Genomic DNA, 21,700 nt, shown 5'->3' with positions numbered 1-21,700 from the left:
GAACTTCTTATGTTCAAGTTTGTGCCCATTTCCTCTTGTCCTGTCCCTGGGCACCACTGGAAAAAGACTGGCCCCATCCTCTTGACACCCACCCTTTAAGTATTTATAGGTGTTGATCAGATCCCCCTTCAGTCTTCTTTTCTCCAGACTAAAAAGACCCAATTCCCCTCAGCCTTTCCTTGTAAGAGAGATGCTCCAGGCCCTTCATCATCTCTGTGGTCCTCTGCTGTCCCCTCTCCAGCAGTTCCCTGTCCTTTTGGAACTGGGGAGCCCAGAACTGGACCCAGTGCTCCAGATGGGGCCTCCCCAGGGCAGAGCAGAGGGGCAGGATGACCTCGACCTATTGGCCACACTTTTCTTGATCCACCCCATCCTACAGGTTGAGCTTGAAAATTGCACATGAGAACGTTGTGTTGATCATGAGCCCCGAAAACTGTAGTTATTCTTTACTCCCAGCAAAAGTTTTCTGAACCCAGTTTACAGATGCTTTGTACATAGTTTAATCTAAAAATAGTTGGATAATAGTTTATTAGTCACTCATGTCCATCTGTCCCCTTCCCTTCTTGTTGAGTTGAGTGGGCGATGAGATTATTTCCTAACAAGAAGAGGAGTCTGGCAAGTATTTGTATGGAGAGCAACCACTCGGGGATATTGGTGGGAATAAAAATTGTTTGTCATTACTGAATAAAAATGGATAATACAGGGGATGGAGTTAACACAGACATCAAAATGTGTTTGCTTATACTTAACTATTTTATTATTAGATGCAGAAAATTGCTATTGGTATGTAAGGAAAATTACTAAAATGTAGGAGAACGTGAATTTTTTTTGATCGTGTTTATACTTAACTATTTTATTATTAGATGCAGAAAATTGCTATTGATATGTAAGGAAAATTACTAAAATGTAGGAGAACGTGAATTTTTTTTATTTTTATTTAGTTTTTATTTGGTTTTTGAAGATGGGAAAGATTTCTCTTGAATATTACACCAGGAAGATCTTTATTACATCCACGTTGCCAAATGCAGCCATCAAGTAGTATGAGCTGGGGTGGTTTCTTTTAATTACTGAGGTCACTGCAGGAGTTTGTGCTATTTGGATGCATGGGCACACCTGTGTACATAAATGGAGTTATTTAGTGCTGTATCTGCTAGGAAAACAGATTTCTTTTCTATTTTTTTTTTTACTGTTTTTTTTTTCAGTGGATATAGCCATTTTGGAAGTCATACCACGGGAATGTTGGTTTTTTTTTTTTAATTTGGGGCTTTTCAGAGTGTTTAGAAGTTGGTAGCTGAGGTTTATTTCCAGAAGGGAATTTGGTGTGTGCAGAAGATACTGTAAACTGCCTTCTTTACCCAATTAACTTCCCAAAGCCTTTTCTGGAGAGCAAAACCCAGACATCAGGATTTTTATACACAAGTTGTTTTGTTTGTCGTACGCTCCCGCTGAATGGGTGCGACTGTCTGGAGGTGTGATGGTACAAGTATTCATTTGCTGGGCTTATTTGTTCAAAAGTCAGCGTTTTGGGAGTGGATGAGGTGATGTGGGTAGCGACAGATAGATCCAAACTCCCATCTCTATTTTCAAAGCCAAAGGGACCGTGCACTGTGCACAAATTCGGTGGAAATCGCTCAATTCCTCTGACAGAAAAGGCTGTGAGAGCCACAAAGGCCCACACTTGATAACATTTTATTGTGTTAAGTGGTAATTCAAAATCATAAATATTAATGTTTCCTTCTCTGTCTTTTTATTTCCTTCTCAGCATCACCCTTCTGTGGCAAGAGGCACCTGTGAGGAAAACTTCCGCATATCAATGCACTGCCAATGGTAAGTTCCTTTTTAACCAGCTAAAGGCGATGTGGTTCCTTGTATTGCAAATACTATTTTTTAGAATAACCACTCTTTAATGGATTATTTCAATTTTTAAAGAAAGAAATAGACCATTATTCTGTTTGACAAAAATATTGCAATTGTACCTGGATTTTGCCCTGTGGAAAACGGGACAGCGTGTTCATTTGGAAGCGAGAAGTGTGATTTGAGAATAACAACAGCTCATCCTGTTGGTGACTGGTTTTGCTTCCTCAAAATTTTGGCCAAAAGCCTGGTTTGGGGCAAGCCGTAGCCGAGCCGAGTGCTCTGTTGCCCCCACTTGGGTGCTTCCTGCAGTTTGTTTCAGTACTAACAGCTTCTCCTATTAAAAGAAATAATATAATTATGCAGTGCCAGGTGTATTTTGCTTTAGTGTGTTTGGCAGCACGAGACTAGTGAAGATAAAATCTTAGCTCCGATAGAAAGGAGCTTGGTTGATGTGATCTTATTCCATCTCTGGAATGTTAAGGTTACAGAATATTGGAAGTTTGTATTTGTGGGCTGTCTTTATGGTTTATTTCTGCTTCCTGAGAGTTGTGCCAGATGGAAGGCAGAGGCGAGGTCTGGACTGGAATTTACTGCTCCAGCTTTGATCAAATTAAGCGGTTTTGGTGTCTTGTGTTGTCACAGTTGAGGTGTGCTGTGAGAATTGGTAATTGCAGCATTGGCCTTAAGAAATAAATACATAAAGTGCCGGCCTGAGTTTTGTATTTCAAGAATCTCTAGATCCTTGTGTTTGGGGCAGGAGTAAAGGGATAATATTTCGAAGGACTGGCTTTGAAAACTCCATTTGGAATCTGAGAGATGAGCTGGATACCATTGGTTTGTGCATGAGTGTGGATCCAAAGATTATGTAAATGAATTCTAGCTTCTCTTATACCTTTGCAACTCCACAGGCTTTGCCCCGTGAGCAAAAAATGACAATCCAAGGAGTCTGCTTGGGTGTGACTTTGAAATGTAGTAATTCTGGTGACTCTTGAAGACGTCATGGAACTGAACTATAATGCAACGTATATTTTGCACAAAATAAAGCAAATACAACTCTGAGATCAGAAGATCTGCACCAAATGTGTATGTCATTTAATAGCCTGAGTTGATATGTCTAAAGTTTCTGTTGATTTGGGATGAATTTCAGCTGGTGGGAAGGGATTCGTTGTGTGAGAAGGTGTGATTTTTAGCTGGTCGCTTACCCTGGTCTTTTCACGTTCCCAAACTGGAACTAGCAGCACTTTCAGCCTTTTCTGGGTTTTTTTTTGCATTTTCATTGTTGTTATTGACCTTTTTCCAACAAAAAGCTACTCTGATTTCTCTTTATTTTGTATTAGTTGAGCATGGGTTTAGTTATGATTTGAAATACAGGTCTGTATTACTGCTTCTCTTAAAAACGTGACTCATTCCATATTAACCTAGTCCTTATACTTCATAAAATTTTAAAATACTGAGAGACTGTACTTGAAATGTTGCTGCATTTTGTCCTAATTTTCCCCCTACAAATTATATTAGAAATTCAGAATTGCAGGGTCTCAAGGGCGTGCTAGTTGTTACAGCGATCGTAAAACATACTCAACTGTTACTTGTAGCAAAGTGAAATACTCCCCACTCTTTTCTTTAAGGGCTGCTTTTGGGCTATAAGTTGTTACATTTTATTATTCTAGAGATTTCTAAACAGTTCCTCATCTCTTAATTAACTTTGAAACAGTTTGAATGTAGATTTAAGAGACAAGCTAGACATGTTCTTCATCATCTCAAAAGTAATCATAACTTAATCAGGTTTATAGTAAAAAAGACTTATAGCGGGTTTTATTAGGTTGTTTTTCTGTCTGATGTTTGTAGACAAAGTATGGGCCAGAGGGTGGACCTTAAAAAAGCAGTTTGTGATGTTTTCCTGAACAGGACTTGGTTTAACTTGGCTCCCCTATGTCTGATACAGATATTTCAATCAGAGAGAATCCTTGAGAAATGATACTGGCATTGTTGATCAGCTTTTATAGTCATGATTGTCAGCTCCATATCTTAGTACTCAATTAAAAAAAAAAACAAAAACAAACCCACAGAAGTTACACTTTCTCTGCCTTTCTATTTTAAAGGTAATTAAAAGATATTTATTTTTTGCATCAATATGTTATGTTGAATGATACTTAAATAGGGTAAAATGTCAGTTACTCCTTAAAAACACTGGAATTGTTGGCAATTTTTATTTTTTTAAGAATTAAACTGTGATACAGCCTGCTAGAAGAGAGCATGGCTCTGTTCAGTTGATGTAAGTTCTCCTTCCCATTTTTCCGGACACCTGTAATGTTCCCCAGAATCCCAAAGGAAAGATATGCAAAGGCTTAACAAAAAAGGCCTGTTAAGTGAGGGAGAATTAGTGTATAATGCTACTTTTTCTGGGATTTCAAGGGTTCATTTAGAGGCTGATAACTGGGTACTTAAACCACGGTCACAAGGACCTATGAATGTGTTGGAAATAAAAATCAAAAGTCCTGGACCTTTGGCCGAAGCAAGAAAATCACATCAGGTTTTCCACAAAGGTTTTAGCAAATTAATTTTCTTGTTATGTGTTGGAACAGGCAGCTTCTCGGAGAGGGATTTTCAACAGAATTTGCAAGGCTTCTCCTGCCAGTTTTAGAAGTAAAACTGCCTGTTTTCTGCCAGTTGGTGAAGCAGGGCTCTGTGTGTGTGTGTATAAATATGTGTGGCTCTATATGAGTGTGCTTGAGTGTGCATTTATCTCTCTATGTATATATTTACATATTTAAAAAGGAGTGTGCAAAGCCCAGGAACTTAGAGAAAGCTGGGAAGTACCAGTTGGTGACTGTCACGCAGCAGCTTGCTGTGATGGTTTTAATTTCTCAGGAAGTAACCCAAAAGGGCTACAGGAGAATCGTAACGAGAGGTGGCCTTCTGAGAGATGTCTTGAAAAACACTCTGCACGGGTTCTCGGCTCCACCTCTTACTCCATGGTTAGTTTGACAAAGATCAACTCACTGATCAGTTAAAAAGGTCTCCGTGGATGAGAATAGAGGGTTTTATCATTTACTACAAGCAGATGCAGGCGAAGGCTGAGGACAGGCAGTGAGCACAGAGTTACTTCGTCTCCAGGAAAGCGGGGTCATCAACAGTTACATCCTCAGTCTCCTGAGGGAAGTACAAAGTAGGTGTTTTAAATCCATTCTTTTCAATGCTGTCTACTTCTAGGTGGATATGTCATGCTGTGCTTTGAAGGTGTAACCCACCCGTTAGGTGTTACATCAACTGCTTGTACATGTAAGAGACCTCTTCCAGGAGAACAGCTCTGCAGGCAATGAGCTTCTTGGAGGTTCTGTGGGTGCAACACCTCAACGTGATTATCTGCCCAGCAGATTTAGCCCAGGAATGGCAGGAATGGTTGGAGGACCTGGGAAGGATGAATAAGTCACTCCAAAGAAAAAGGCATTCAGTGAAGAGAATGGAAGATGTCTACAAAAATTTCCACAAGACTTTTTCTTCAGACCCCTTTGTGGTGCCTTTTGTAGTGTCATCCTGCGCCTTTACCACTGCTCAGAAGACAGCTGGAGGAATAAATGAATATAGCTGTTCCACAACAGCTAAACCCATGGAATGGTTTGGGTTGGAAGGGACTTAAAAGATCATCCAGTTCCAACCCCCTGCCGTGGTCAGGGACACCTCCCACTAGAGCAGGTTGCTCAAAGCCCTGTCCAACCTGGCCTTGAACATCTCCAGGGATGGGGCTTCCACAACTTCAATGCTGATCGTCTAAATTGTGATCTATCTGCTGGGTTAATATTCTGCCAGTCCATTATGTCAAACTGGTTTCATGCAGAGGAAGACCAGCAAGTGAGAGGGCAGGAGCCTGCACCCAGAACTGGAGGAGCTGGGTTTGGTGAGGAAGCCCTACCTCTGTCAGTACCCGCCAAGGACGACTGGAGGTCCATGCTGCTGGCTCCAGGGTTTGAATGGAAATTGCAAAATTGACTTTGTTTCAACAGGAGCCGAATGTCATCTTACAACTATTAAATGTGTACAAAAGACTATCTGCAGGTGGGCAGACCTTTGAGAGATGGTAGAGCTGAAGGTTGGTTTTCATTACCCTGAGAACAGGGACCCCTGCTTTCAAGAGTTTATGAAACTTGGCAGCACTTCAGATGTTGGCTGCAAGCGACATGAATTTTTGTTTCAAAATAAATAACCCTGCAAGACGAACGCCCTTATTCTTCAAATACACACACGTGTTTGTCCCTGTATCTTCAAGTGTAGGAATAGTTCTTTCAGGATATAAATAAGGAGGACTCTGCTGCATAAAGCTAACCAAGCTTGAAAGTGTTTTCACCGGTAGGGCCTGAAAGCACTCGTGAAATTTATTGTTGAGGCTGTTGGTTTATGGAGTACAGCTTTAAAACTGAAAAAAATAAAATAAATAGATCCATGTCTGGCAGTTTCTGAAATAGCCTAAGTGACAACATGAACTTTTGGACTCTTCTGCTCCTTCTAAAATCAACAGGAGCTGTTATCAATGAAGGAAGGTGAAGTGCAATATATTTTGTCCAATAATTTGTTACAGCTGAACAGTGATATTTCAGAGTGTTCATCCATAAATTCTGTTTATTGGATCACGGTGAATTAGCTGATCTGGTGGTATGTGTGTTGAAGAGGAAGTGCTAATAATATGATACAGAAGAAAAACTGTGTGGTGTGGTGGGGTGCATACTGTGATAAGCGTTAAAAAAATTCTGTACTACTGCATTCTGATCCATTTTTGGAAGGGTTTTTTAATTTTCTGGAGTTTTTTTACAGAAAGCAAGTACACACACTAATAAGATTCCTTTCTGATTCAGAGGGAAAACATCCCTTGTCTCCTTTTTCTACCATTAGCTCAAGTTTGCTACTGAATGAATCAACTGAAACTGCTGTCCTTAAAAAAATGTAAGAAGTGGTGGCTCTATTTTGAAGCAGCGTTTGCCAGAGAACTCTCTCTGCTGGTGTCTCTAAGCGTTTTACTGTTCAGAAATGAGCTTTGACTCAGAATTCTCGGCAGAGTCATAAATAAGTAATTATCGAAGCAGCCGGGAGATGCAGCCCCTGGCAGGTGCCCAGTGCAGTCACAGGAGCAAAGGGAATGGGGCCAGTTCCTCAAACTGGGAGGACGGGGTGAGGGCCCTTGCTGTTCTTTGCCTATTGCCATTCCCATGGTTTAAATCTTAAATGGACCTGAAAAGAGGCTGTTTCTGTTGCAATGGGTTGGTTTAGGTTACAGCTTTTTTAATCTGTGGTTTTTTTTCCTCGTCGTCTTCCTCCTCCTTCATCTCCCCACCTCGGGTTTTTCTGTCTTTACCATTTTATACTGGTTTTAGTTCAATAGTTAATAGATCAGTAGAAGTGCAGCCAGCATTGGGTTTTCTGTCTTTACCATTTTATACTGGTTTTAGTTCAATAGTTAACAGGAGCAGCAGAAGTGCAGCTAGCACTGGATTATATCTTCCTTGCTCAGCGTGCCATCTGCTTTAGAGGAGAGGGAGATTTTATATTTCTGCTGTGGGTTCACTGCCATGTGCCCCTGGTGAAGTTGGTGTGACCTGAAATGACCCTTTCCCCACTCTATTATATGAAACAATTAGAAATACGGCTTTTAAATGTTCTTGACAGTTTGAATATTTTAAAAAATATGTACATGAAGTAGGATGCTGTAGAGAAAACCAAAGGACGGGCTCTTTTGTGGCCACCCATGTGAGCGTTAACTTCCCGAGAAGAGCATTTCTCAGTGGCTTATTTCTCAGTGGATCATGTTCATGTGTCACTTCCACAATCAGGTCTCCATCCTGGTTTCCTTGTTGCCAACAGAAAGTTGATACCAGTTCAAGTCAACAAAAGTAAAAGCTACCCTTAGTCGATGCTGTGAGTTCACAAGTGTTGCTGCAGAACAACAGGAAGTCTGTAGGTTGGGGCAGGGGGGGAATGATACTGAATAGACTGATTTCTGGTTTTTGGGAGAAACTGAGCCCTGCTGCCCACCAAAGAGCAGGGAACCCCTGTCTGCGTGGCCACCAACACGGCTGCCAGATCTAAAAGCCTTTCCTTCCATGCCAATTCTCTAGTTCACCAAGGAAATAGCACTAAAGATTGTGGTCGCTGGCTTAGTGCACCCGTGTTTGGAAATGAAGGTCACGTGTGATGGTCTTGCTGTGATTTAATGAACATATATAAAAATCTCTTCAAGACAAGAGATCTGAATCCCCCTGGGGTTGATATTTGACATACAGATGTAGGATCGACATCCCTGAATTTAATATTCACACAAGTTGGAGAGTATTGACGTCAGACGTGAGCTGTAGTTGGAATATTTGTCCTCATTAATGATATTCATGAATTTTCCCCCTTTCGTTTAATTTCTTTTGGCTGTAGGTGGGCCATACTTTATTATGGTCTGTGTGTGTTTTAAAAATGCTTTATTGTTTTATCATTGTGTTCAGGTGTTTGTCATCTGTTTAAAGAACAAAACAAAAACCCCTGTAGTTTAAGTTCATCATAAGAATGTAAAAAGGAGTTTAATAAAGTAACAAACTGGCAAATGAGCTTTTATGAAATCAGCCATTTCACTCCTTTCTAAGCTTTATTAGCATAGTTCCTAATTTTTATGAAAACAGGCATGTACATCCGGTGAGGAGAAGGCAGTAAGTCTAATAACACATTTATGATGGACTATGAAGAAGCAATTTTATGTGCATTTTTATTAATGAGAATCTAGACTAAAGTCAGTGATGGTTCAGATGGAGGGGGGGCAGCTCAGGCGTCAGAGCGGCTTCTTTTTTCCAGAATAAAAGAAACAAATTTAAAACTATCAGGTACATAACACACAAATTAAGGGGGAAAAAATAGACGGTCAAAGGTTAAAGAGGGAATGAAAACACAAGTTTTATGGTCACAAGATCAAATGAGGCATTAGTTAATTTTCCTTTTTTTTTCGGTGCGGTTCACCAGGAGTTCAAGTAATTCAACAGAGTGATTGAACTGGAACAGAAAAGAGTGCCAGAAAAACTGATTACTAATAACATAAACGGAAAAAATAATCAAATGAACTTAAGACTTGATGTCAGCACTTCACATTAAAATGCGTTTGAAAAGGCTGGAATTCCATCCCAGTCGCACGGAGCCTGATTTACATAGAAAACAAATTTGTAACAGCTATTCTCGCAACAGTTGATGAATTATTCTACTAATGAGCCATCAAAATCGGCTTTAACTAAAAAGTGGCTGAGGCGCAGAAGGTGTTTTCTGGAGACTGACCATCTGGAAATGGGAAGGAACCTGAGGAGAGGGTTCAGGGGTATCTGATCCCAGGGAAACGCCGTGAGGAGATGACTGTTAATTACATAAATTGCAGATGGAAACAGCGTTAGAGATGCTGGGGTTTGCTCTGACGAGAAGATACTGTCCAAATTGTTACTTCCTACCGTGGGCAGCCCCGAGGTGACGTGTTGCTCTCTGGGCAAGGTCATTGCTGCTGCTTCTCCTGCAGAGATCATGGTTTTTATGATAAAGTAACTGCTTTGCTGATGAGCTTGTGCCTGTGAGCGCAGCTCGGAGCGGCTGGCTGCCGTGCCTTTCCACTCACCTCACTCCCACTTTCTTTTATATTTAACTTTTTCAAAACCCCAAATCCTTTTGTGCTGAGTCGTTCCATTTGGGTTATTACTTCGGCATCTCCTGTGATGTGGTGGTTTGCTGGAAACCCAGTTGAAAGTCCACTGCAGTGAGGGGGCAGGCTCTTGTGTGTCCTGGTTTCTGCCTGGAGCTGGAAGCCGTCGGGAATAGGTTGCTGAGGAGCAAAGTCACTTTCATTGACCCATCCCATTGACTTTTTTTCCACCTCATTCCCAAAGAGTTCCCTGAAGTTTCTCCCCAGGTCTGTCTCCTCGTAGCCTACGGGAACAAGCATTGCCTCTTTTTTGGTTTTTCAGCCACACGTGCTATGATTGTCTCTATGATGGTCCATGTATTCAAGTGTGTCCTGGTTTCTGCCTGGAGCTGGAAGCCGTCGGGAATAGGTTGCTGAGGAGCAAAGTCACTTTCATTGACCCATCCACTTTTTTTCCACCTCTTTCCCAAAGGTGACTGAAGTTTCTCCCCAGGTCTGTCTCCTCGTAGCCTACAGGAACAAGCATTGCCTCTTTTTTGGTTTTTCAGCCACATGTACTATGATTGTCTCTATGGTGGTCCACGTATTTTGATTGAATTTCCTTTTTCTCCTAACCCAAACTAAATAAACTGCTGGGTTTTGTCTTGCATCATGATGATGCCGTGGCAGCTGCAGGGTTTGCCTAAAGTGGGCTCCAGGAGAGATGGGATGGGACTCTTGGTCAGGGAATGGAGCCACAGGACGAGGAAAAACGGTTTTAAACTGAAAGAGGGGAGATACAGATGAGATCTTGGGAAGAAATTCTTTGCTGTGAGGGTGGTGATGGGCCCAGGTTGCCCAGAGAAGCTGTGGCTGCCCCATCCCTGGAGGGGTTCAAGGCCAGGCTGGATGGGGCTTGGAGCAACCTGGTCTGGTGGGAGGTGTCCCTGCCCAGGGCAGGGGGTTGGAACTCAATGATCTTTGAGGTCCTTTCCAACCCAAACCAATCTATGGTTCTATGATTTTCCAGTTGAGGTTGGCAATACCCTTTGGACTGTCATTGCTTCTCATTTTGATGGGGCTGCTTTTTGTCAGATGTGCATTGGAGCATGTTTGGAAGAAGAATGAATGTCACGTGGCTTAACGTAACCCCCATCCTCTGAAATATCTTAGTCCTAAACACCCCCATGTCTGGAGCTCATGGGAGCTCTGGGTTCGTGTTGGGAGGGGACTGAGGAAAGGTTGCTACTCTGCTTTTTGTGTGTGTGTATATATTTATAATTAAAATAGGCACATATGACTCCAAATATGTGTATATTTTAGCAAGGAGTAAGTTCAGGCTAGAAACTGGAAAACAGACCTCATCCATCCATCAGGAGAGTAAGATTTTGGGATAATCTTCCCATAATATAATTGGAGGTTTTGATGTGAACGTTTGCTAATCCAGACTGGGCTCCAGGGGGGAGCCTGGGGGTCTTCCCAACAAGCACAGTTGGTTTGTGAAATACCAGGTTTTGTCTTTGAAAGGTGAGAGCTTATTATTGTGTAACCCGGAGAGAACATCAGCGATCTTTCAGCCAGGTTCTGGTTTTGCCAGATTAGCAAATTTGACACATAGAGAAGTAAATCACGTCCTCCTGTTAGGAACACGGGACAGAAACTGCCAACTGGGAGAAAAAACAATATAATGAATCTGAACGTTATGGCTCAGCAAATTCAGAGGCACAGAACAGGGCTTGGACTCATTTTTTTGTCTGATTTGGAAAACGGTTTAATCTGTTATGGAAATGTCGTTGAATTTATGCTTTGAAAAGGAGTGTCGCATACATAAATTCTAAAACCTTCCAAAGAGAACTTGTGGCATCTATACCTAGTAAACCTATGGAAAAAAACGTAGTTTTGGGGTTTGTAAGGTTCTGTTGTTACCCCAGGATTGATCTGGGAATTTTTGGACAAGGCACGAGTGGAGAAACAGCAGCAGAGGCAGAGCCTGAGTGGAGAATTGCTGGAAGTGCCAAGTTCCAGCTGCAGCGCGTGACATCTGCTTAAAAAGATCTCAGCTATGTGAGACTCATGGGTTCAGAACCCCAGTGCTTGCTTTTGAAGAAAAAGCACTGTAGCTTAAGCAAAGTTAATTGTTCCACATATTTTTGTGACTTCTAACTCCATCCGCTGGAAAATCCGCAGCGGTTTGTCGGCTCAGTGCTCTGGGTAGGGAAGGGAGCTTGGAGATCCCAGGAGGAGATCCTGGTCGGAGAAAAACACACTCCCTTCCTTATTTTTTTGCCCTGGCAGCCTGGCGTTTGGGTTTTGAACAGTGCTGCCTCCCTGGGAATCTTCCATTGGAAAATGAATGTTTGTCAGAGTAGTTATAGAGAAAAAAAAATAAAATAAAAAAAAAGAAGTATAGCTTCCCTGGGAATCTTCCATTGGAAAATGAATGCCTGTCAGAGTAGTTATAGAGAAAATAATAATAAAAAAAACTCTAGCCCTGTCTCACATATCTCCTCTGGCTCCACCCATGAAAATTGCCTAGAAGTCAACTGAAAGGGTCTGTTTGGAAACAGAAGTGAGTGAGATGTGATTGCCTGGTGAGAGGCTTTGGTAGCCCTTCCTTGGGTAGTTTATGGACAATTTTGGAAGATTTGGTGGCTCGTTTGCACGGACAACTTGCTGCACCCTGTGTCAGAGAAACAATGATACGACATTAACACATCCTTGGTTTTAGGGTATTTGTAGAGGAATTTTGTGGCTATTCTGACTTTAAATTCCCAGTGTGTGCTCTCCAGAGTCTCTGCTCTCCTGTGGTGGGTAAAACTGCTATAATTAGGGAGCTTAATTGAAGAATTGGGTGGGGAAACACTTATATTCCTGAAGTCTAGTGGATTTGTCGATAGGTGAAAGCGTTCCCTGACTTGCTGTGTATTCCTAGAAGAATTTCAGAACAGACATTGTGTGTTAAATGAAAAAAGTAATGCCGTCAAGAAGTCAGGAATATCCTGAAAAGGGGAGAGGGACTTTTGTTTGGGGAATGCCAAAAAATTCTCCAAACTGGAGCATTTTGAAGAAGGGGTTTTGCTCCCTTTCTGCTGTGCTCAGTTGGAATGAGAGAAGTGACTGTAGGATCTGGAAAGTGTGGATTTTGCTGTAGGAAGTGCATCTATTTATCACTTTTAACCAAATCTAGGCAAGCTCTATGGATTTTTTTAGTAACACCAAGAAAAATCGTTTGTTTGGGGAATCTTGTACGTACTAAATACTTGTGGAATGAAGAAAGCATCCAAGGAAGGCAGGAGCATGTGTGTATAAGGTTTTGCCTCACAGTAGGATAAAGACTGAAAATTTCTAGAGTTTCAGCTGTTTTAGAAGGCATTTTCTACCTCAGTATCCATATTTCAGCTGCCCTCGCTGGGGCCGAGCCAGGACTTTTATGTAGGAGGCTGTTTGCTGTAGGGTTAGAAAATAAAAAAGGAAATCACATTCTCTCACCACTAGCTGCATACAGGTTTTTTCCACACACAGAATATACTTATTATATTGCTCTTTATCTAGTTTTTTTTGCACGTAAAGCAAGGGCTAGCATTTAATCCTTGTTCAGAACTGCAAATGTTGCATTTCACTGACCAGAGAAGTCCCTGACTTTAGATAGAGATGGCAATATTCAACATTGCGTTTATCCTAACTCAAAAACAGCCAGCAAATTCAGGAATGCCTGGAAAAGCTGTGTTACACCTCGACACTTTCATTATCTTTGAAGTCTCTACCTTTTTGCCTCCCGCAGAAGACAATTTTTTTTATTAATAATATGTTTTTATTCTGTTTCTATTTATTATGGGATGTGCTAGAAGGACAGGCTCAGCAGCAGTGATGCAGTCTATCTGGAGGACTTCAGGAAGAAAGAGTAGCAGATGGTCTAAAGAAAAATATATTAAAACAAAACAACAAAAGTCCTGCATAGGAGATATCTTTTTTTATTGTTGACATTTTTCTTTTACAAAAGTCCTGCATAGGAGATATCTTTTTTTTTTATTGTTGACATTTTTCTTCTTTGTTGTTTATCGACCTGGTCTGGTTAGATTGCAATCTCTTCAGCCCAGGAATGAAGCCTTACATGTTTATGCAACGTTAGCACAATGGGGCCCCCATCTTGAAAAAGGCTCTTTTGGATGGGGGCTGTTATTCAAATAACTAGTGGTAATAATAATGTTCCTAATGGCTGGTTTTAATTGTCGTGAAGGTTCCTTGAGCAAAAAGAGAGGTGCCTGGAATAGAACAGAAAAAAATCTAAGTTAAATGAGTAAAATCTCCACGATCTGTTGTATGTGTTGGTTTTTAATTGTGTGTTGTGTCAATTTTTTGAACGTTTTCTCCAAGTGTGTCGAACCACATCAGAGTTTTTACAAGGGTTTGTTTGGAGGCACACGGTGATTTATACGCAGCTAGTAAAGATGATAACTGCTGGAGGTTTTTTGGTTTTATATAAACTTGGCCTTGCAGCCTTGTAATTCACTCGGTGTCTGTTTTCCAGTGCCAAAAAGTGATTTATACCCTGCACTTCATCTCCCTTGGCTTCCCCTTCTCTCCACCCCATCAAAGCCCACCTGGGTGGGTTGTTACCCACTCCCCTGCACCCATTCCTGCTCATCCTCCTCTCTGCTACCAATTTGTAGTAACCTGGGGTTTTGTTTTTTTTCTTTGATTTCAGTGTTACAAAGGGAATTAGGGGCAGGGTAAATAGGGATGAACTGGGTTACCTGTGGCTGTGCTGTGAAAAAGGCAACTCGTTTGTGTCTAGAAATTGGGTCAGGTTTTAATTGCATTGTCAGGAGTAGTTAGTGCTTAAACAGTTTGCTTCTCAATATGAAGGGAACAAAAATGGATCTGCTATTATCTTTTTCTAGCACTTATACTTACATGCTATATTTTTATATATGTAAAGTACAATAGCTCTAGAAAGCCCTACAAACCTTTAATTACCTTGCAAGTGCTCTCGGTTTACTTCTTGACAAAATGAACTAGTATCTGGGGTTTTTTTCAGTAATGTATGTTGTGGTGTATCTACAGCGAACCTCTGTCATTGGGGCATTGCTATTCTGAATAGACAGACAAGTTGGCTTCACCTGAGGCAGAAAATAACATTTCTGATCTATTTTGAATAACATTTAGGAGCCAAAGTTGAAATCCATGATCACTTGACAGTGCTGCCTCATTCCTCTGCCTCTGACCACCCTCCGTAGCCTGAGTCAGGCTTTTGCCCTCATCTTTATCCCTAGAAGTTGTACAAGCAACTAACTGTGTCTGCTTTTCTTGCTGTAACACATAGATTTGGCTCTTCTTGACTGCAGTTGAGGTGGAGGATGTGATGGCAAAGAATTTATTGTTTCGGTGGGTATGTAATAGAGTATTCAGTTATAATTTTCAGTTCGGTTAATATATGAACTGAATTAATTCAGTTAAAGTCAGTGGAAAGGCAGCTTCCTTGGCATCTTTGAGGGGAACACTCTCACCAGGAGGTGTACCCAGATCAACCATGAAGTCCATGGTCTGCCTGGTGGAAACAGCCCTCAGCAGTGGCTGGGAACCAGTGGTACATGAGAGAATCATCTGAAAACACAGTATACTGAGAAATGGGTGTTATCTGTCAGCAATAGGGTTAAGTGTCTGTTATTGTTCTTTTTCTGTGGTTTGAAGAAGTTTTTGTTGTGGATTTTTTGAGTGGTCTGTGTGCCACAGGACTTCCCAGAAAACCAGTTGCCTTCATCTCCATGACATACCCACACCTCTAAATTCTATCCCTATTTCTAGTAAGAGTAACTAAACTGTAAAAATGTCCTTCCCTCTCATGCCAGCTTTGCCCAGGATGAGTGTAACTAAAAAATAACTTTTAAATTAATATCACCTTTCCTTTCTAAATTCTATCCCTATTTCTAGTAAGAGTAATTAAACTGTAAAAATGGCCTTCCCTCTCATGCCAGCTTTGCCTAGGATGAGTGTAACGAAAAAATAACTTTAATATCACCTTTCCCTTTTGCTGATAGTGTTTGCATGTTTTAAGATGAGCTCTTGCAGTAAAATGATTTGGCATAGGAGAAAAATCAAAAGATAGGAACTAGGTGTTGACTTGGTGCTGGTTTGATTCAAGGCAGGAGGTGTGAGATTTATTGCAGTGTCACAGCCACAGAGGGAAATTTGCTTATTGATAGCTGGGCTCCAGGATTTATTCACAGCTATAGGACATGTGGATCCCCACAGCCCTCGCTTGAATGAAATTTGCTGATAGTGGAGCCTTTCCCTGAGCTGGTCAAGCCCACCCTAATCCCTAAAATTTTAAAATAATCTCCTTAAGGTTTAAATATTTTCAGCATGTATAAAGGAAAAGCCCAGCAAGGGATAGATGGGACCGAGTTCATCTTTTCTTTCTTATCTCCTTTTAAAGTACCTCGCAGCTTTCCTGCTTACGTGTGTGAGAGTTATTAGAAAAAAATAAAATGTACAATGGATATAAAAATATCCCATGTGATGAAAGTGGCTTTGGAGCCCAGCTGGCTTCATATTTTATTTCTTCTTGCCATTCTTTTTCCTTTCTCGGTTTTGACTCCTCTAGTTTTTAATAGCTATAGTGTTAAAGTGAATTTTACGATAAAAGCAAAATTTAGGAAATGGAAAATCACAGACAATCCCATTCCCAGATAGCAAATTCTGATCTTAATAATTCAGGATTCTCGTCGCTCCCCACGGACTTAAAGGTGAATTGGCAACGTGCAGAATTAGTTGCAGCCACAATTGATTTCTTCGTACAAATACTTTGTTATGCATAAATACAGGAGAAATTAAACAGCTGGCACAGGGCCCCTGGTTTTGTGCAAATCCTGAGGCTAGGAGGATGATTTTTTTGTTGTTGTTTTTTACAAGAATAAAAGAGGTAGCTGTGGAAGGAAGCTCTGTAAAAGGCATTATTAGGAGGAGTGTGCTCCTGCAAGCTGATGGAAAGTGATGTGATTTTATATCAAGAGGAAAGATGAGCAGTGATGATTACTGTGTTTCGCTTCCAGTCTTATATCTCAGACATTTCTGAGTATTCCAAATTAATCTGCTACAAAACCATAAAACAGGCTATTATCCACCCAAATGTGAGCACAGGTCACCTCTTGTTGAGGAGATGGTGTTCCTTAGTCTGAAGTTTGTTTCGAGAACTGTTCCTGTGTAATTCTTTCTCTGTTTCTATTTCCTCTCTATGGCAGACGTACCCGAAACGAGTCCCACTTCTCTCTCAGCAGAAGGCTCGAGGCAATTTAGTGGGTATTGCCAGGCTTTCTCCTGCCAGCTCTGTCTTCAGTGAACCTCTGCAGGATGCTCTTTCTTCTCTTCTGCAAATAGCGTCAGGCATCTGGAGAGAGAAAGGAAGGGGAATTGTTTTAAAGTCAAATCACATAAGACAAACCAGAAAAAACTCAGTGGAACAGGCCATATTCTTTAAAAATGTAACTCATTGCAGTGACACTTGAACTGCTCTGAAATTATAGAAGGGTGTAAGTTGGAAGGGACCTGAAAAATCATCTAGTTTCCACCCCTGCCATGGGTAGGGACACCTCCCGCTAGAGCAGGTTCCCCCAACGTGGTCTAGTTTGGCTAGAGAAGTCCTGAATTACATCATGTGCAAAAGCTGCAGAGAAGAGGTGTCCCGTGGTGGTTGTATGTGGGTTTTCCATGATGGAAATGAAGCTGGAGAGGCCATGGAAGGACCTCTGCCTTTCAGTAGGTACCTGGGGCACTTGGTGTGGACCTAGTAAGGTGCTTACCTTAAGATTGCTAAGGTAGATTGTTAGAGAGGTTGTTTTCCCTTTCTTGGCGACTCTTCCCTATGAATACACTTTAAAGATGAGGTGGTATCTTGTGTTGCATCTCACCATGCTTTGCTCGTGCAACCAGAGCTAGTCTCTGGATGGGAAATAATAAGATCAGATCCAAGATTTTCTTATTTCCATCTCCTGGATGCTCACTCCTCCAGCATCGCTGCTGCACAGGACCTTTTAAGACACATCTATGCCAGGGTCCAGCCCAACTTCATACCCAGGAATTACTTCAAACTCCCCCTTTTCTTTTTTTTTTCTTTCTACGTAGGCTTCTATATGGAAAAATGTTTGCCCCAGCTCATGTGATGTAATGAAGGCTATTAAAATCTAATGTGACTTTTGTAGGTATAGCTGCCTATAATGAAAGTGAGGTGTTAATTTGAGAAGGCACACAATAGGGGTATTGTAATTTAGAAGTGGCTGACACGTCTCTCAAAACTCCAAGTAGGTTGTACTATAAATATAGCCTCTTGTTTTGCAATTGACATTTTGCTAGTGGGTGGCTAATTGCTAATTTGAAGGGAAATAGACCAGAGATCTAATATTAATAACTAATTAATAGTTATGTGGGTATTTTAAGTCTATTTTTCTGCTTATTTATAGGCATATATTATTCATCTATGCTGTGTATCCTCCTTTGCATATATGTTTAACTCTCAAACTTTTGCTCCAGTGACATTCACACTTATGTGCCTTTGCAACCAAAAGCTTGAAAGCCAAGTTGGTTTTGGTTCTCAAAACCACTTTCTGAGGATGGTGGGTTCAAAGTAACGGCACTTCAGCTATTTTAAGAAAAACCTCCCTCTTGAACCAAGGCCTAAGAGAAGAACCACTGATGCGTTGCCTGTGGATCGCCTTAAGTGGTGAGTCCTGAATCAGCATCAGTGTTATATGTTTTCCTGTCTATAGTGTAAAATGTCAGGCAGTTTTCAGGTCTCTGTTGGAAGGAATAAAATAAGGAGCACGTCACAAGAAGCTTTATCCTTTGGGATCAGAGTAAAACGTGCGTTCAGGTGCCCGTCCCTTCCCAGACCACACGTGTTGTTACACCACAGAGATTGGATGTTCTGGTTTGCCATGATGGGGAAAAAATTCCACGTGGGATTGTACCTCTTCTGCTTTTCCACTTTCCCTTCTGCCTTCCCTCTCCCACTTGCTCATCTGTAAATTCATAAGTGCATGTGATCCTTGTCCCTTTAATGAATTCTTACCTTAATTTATAATAAAAATGTAATACGTGAGAGAGCATTATATATACACACACACATATATATATTTTTAGATCTGTTTTGTCACCTACCCAGGCATTTTTAAATGCATCCCACTGACCTTGGCAGCACAGTGCTGGGATTGCTGGGACTGTGGGATTCCTGTGTGTCCTCTTTGCATCTCGTCCCTCTTGTCTCCAGGAACTTTGCAGTGAGCGCTCCACTCATGGGGAACAAAAATTGTTCCCCCTACTATCTGTAGAGTGTACGTTACTCATTTCTCTGGGTGTCCTCAGAGGTTTATGCTGTGTCCTAGAAAGCGTTTGCCGTTGCTGGATGAAACCCCTGCTGGCTGTTACCTGTGAAATTCATCTTTTAGTGGAAGCATCAGCGCTTCCACACGCGCTGCATCTTCTGCATTAAGGCCTTCTCAGCATCAGTTGCAAGTGCAAGGCAAAACCCATATTAGTGCCAAGCACCTCATGACATGCAAATATACTTTTCTTACTTTTAATACCCTAATTTTAATCAATTTAATTAATACCCAGCCTGCTACAGGCACGGTTATCGATGCCAGAGGAAGCGTAAGTGCGGGGCTTGGAGCTTTCGTAGCCCTCCTGGCAACTCCCAGCCTCCTTCCAAAGGTGATGAGCTCTTTGTATTTTGTCTCTGCTGCCAAAGCTGGGTCTCTGTGTGTGTTTCAGTGTAATGTTTAGTGTTATAATTGTGAAAGAAACCATTAAGGATGGACAGATTCTCTGCAAGGAGCTGCTTGCTTCTATTTTCTTGTAGATATCCCAATATTTCAATGTTAAGGTGGTTTTATGCAATGTAGTCCTGTTGATTTCATTGTATTTGTGAGAATCCATCACAAGGTGCACACTTCATCTGCCAACATTTATAGACAAATTTTAAGAGTCTGTAGTAGTTTAAAAGAAAATCTCTGATAAGTTAAAAATTTACAAAAATTCTCTTGCATTTCAAGTGACAACGTCAATGTTTTCTCCTCTGCTAAAAGCACGTCTTCGTCTGGGCAATCCTGCTTGTCCTTGTAATGTTTACTTGTTAATCTTTTCTATCACAAAATAGTCAACCGTATTTGTCAAAGTACTAAAATAGCAGACTGCAACATTTAAAGCATCTTAAAAATTACATCTATGCCAGTCCTGGTTCTGCAGGGAAAGCCTCTGACAGTCAAATACCGGGCTCTGGAAATATTAAGCAGTAATTCCTGTACAAATTTCTCGTGTTTTGAACTTCTGCTGAGCTACCAACAAATGCAAGAAGATTCCAGTGCTCTGAAGGATTGTAGGCAAGGGCAAGAGACAGTTGTGTGGGTTGAAAGTAAAGAAGTTAAATCCATGAGTAACTATCACACCGACACAGGTTTTGAGGCACAAGACTTTATAACTGGGTTTCTTGGTTTGGGTGTATGGACATTCGGAATCGGAGAATAGAATTTATTGTTCCATCTGAATGAGTTTTTATTTTTTGACCTGTTTTTCCTCCAGTTTGTCTCACGTTCCACAAGTATCTTCAGTATATGTTTACAGGTTTTGAGATGGTATTTTCCTACACAAATCTATAACTTTCTGAATAGCACCAAAAAATAGCGTTCTTTTGCAAACGGTTTACTAAAATCTCATATTATTGAAGGCTCATCAGGTCTGAGAATTAAATAATGTGACTTTCTGCAAACATGCCTATATTTCAGTGTAATTGGGAGATGGTTTGGATTATTGTCTTTAGGCCTATACAGCCGGGAACCCAATTACAGACGTGGTTAGAAAGCGATAGCCTGCGTTAAGATTGTAACAAGATTCCAATAATGTGAAATTGCCGCGCCACAAATTAGCTTGTATAGCTTTTGACAGTTGTTGCCTTTCCTAAACTAAATTATTAAGCAATATACAGCTGCAATACTTTCAAAAGTGGAGAAAAATAGCCTCTTTATTTCCTTGTCAACAACTTTTCTGTCGTGGAGGACCCGCGGGCGCTGGGACTTCAATCCATCTCTCCCAAGGTGATTTATTTTTTTGTCTCCGTAAGTAGATGATACACAGATTACAAGAACTATTTTAAAAAAAAAAAAAGAATTGCCAGGCACCTTCTTTTGACTGTTAGTCCTGACGGATGCATTCACAGCCTTTTGGGCTGTCGTTTAGTAAACCACAGTTTGGGTGGTTTTTTAACGTAATTTATGCAGAAATGGTGACTGGATTAATGCCGTCTGTTTATTTTCACTACAAACCTGAGCCAAGAATTTAACTCAAATCTCCCCAGAGAGTGCAAGAGCGAGCTGTGTTGTTACTCCATGTACCTATTGAATTGCAACTCTGAAATCCAAGAACCTGTCTTTCCCTCTAGTAAAGCGTTACTACAATGCTATAAAACAAACCAAAATTACTGAAAATTCTAGAAATCGGGCTATTTAATCAGTGGCTTTATTATTCTTTCATATCCTGAGCTGTCTTCCAGCTGCAGGGTTGAGAACCTCTTGTGGCTGCCAGATGATGTTTGTATCTACATTGACAAGTCTCTATTTTAGTGATAAGGACTTAGATATGACGTAATTATGATATAACCTCATTTGCTCCAGTTTAGGACCAAGTCCCACTGTTTTTCCATGCATACCCAAGGAAATTAAAGCCCAGTTGGACTTTTTGAGCACCAGCAATGTACTCTGAAAATATCCTCTGCGCTGGTAGGATTTCTTAAATCATTAAAGGGTGAATTCTGGAAATGACAGTGGGTAAGTGACACACGGTCACTTGTGACATTGCCTTGAGGTAGCAAAAGATTTGTTTTACAGATAAAGATCTTAAACTTCATGAGTTTCATTTTCAGAAGCTGGAATAACTATTTTGCTAAGAAGTGGTGATGAGTGGTGTCCCTCAAGGGTCCGTGCTGGGACCGATACTGTTTAACATTTTTATCAATGATATAGACATAGGGATTAAAGGCACCATCAGCAAGTTTGCAGATGACACCAAGCTGTGTGGTGTTGTCGATACACCAGAGGGATGGGATGTCATCCAGAAGGACCTGGACAGGCTGGAGAGGTGGGCCCAGGTGAACCTCATGAGGTTCAACAAGAACAAGTGCAAGGTTCTGCACCTGGGCTGCACCATCAGTACAGACTGGGGGGTGAAGTATTA

At 41.1% G+C, this 21,700-nt stretch overlaps 1 protein-coding gene across 2 annotated transcripts in view; it reads left to right on the top strand.

Moving 5' to 3' along the window:
• Positions 1–1,736: 1,736 nt before the first annotated feature.
• TBL1XR1 (transducin (beta)-like 1 X-linked receptor 1) overlaps positions 1,737–21,700 on the top strand; it is a 63,480-nt gene continuing 43,516 nt past the window's right edge. The window contains exon 1 of one of the 2 annotated variants that reach the window (XM_014938835.1): positions 1,737–1,827. The gene's annotated coding sequence lies outside the window, so the exon portion shown is untranslated. The remainder of the gene's footprint in view (positions 1,828–21,700) is intronic. The other variant, XM_014938836.1, reaches the window with a different exon arrangement.

The sequence above is a fragment of the Calidris pugnax genome, unplaced genomic scaffold (assembly GCF_001431845.1).
Source record: "Calidris pugnax isolate Ruff unplaced genomic scaffold, ASM143184v1 scaffold52, whole genome shotgun sequence".
Taxonomy (NCBI): Eukaryota; Metazoa; Chordata; class Aves; order Charadriiformes; family Scolopacidae; genus Calidris; species Calidris pugnax.
The sequence above is the reverse complement of the archived record's forward strand: the minus strand, read 5'-3'. Positions and strand labels throughout refer to the sequence as shown.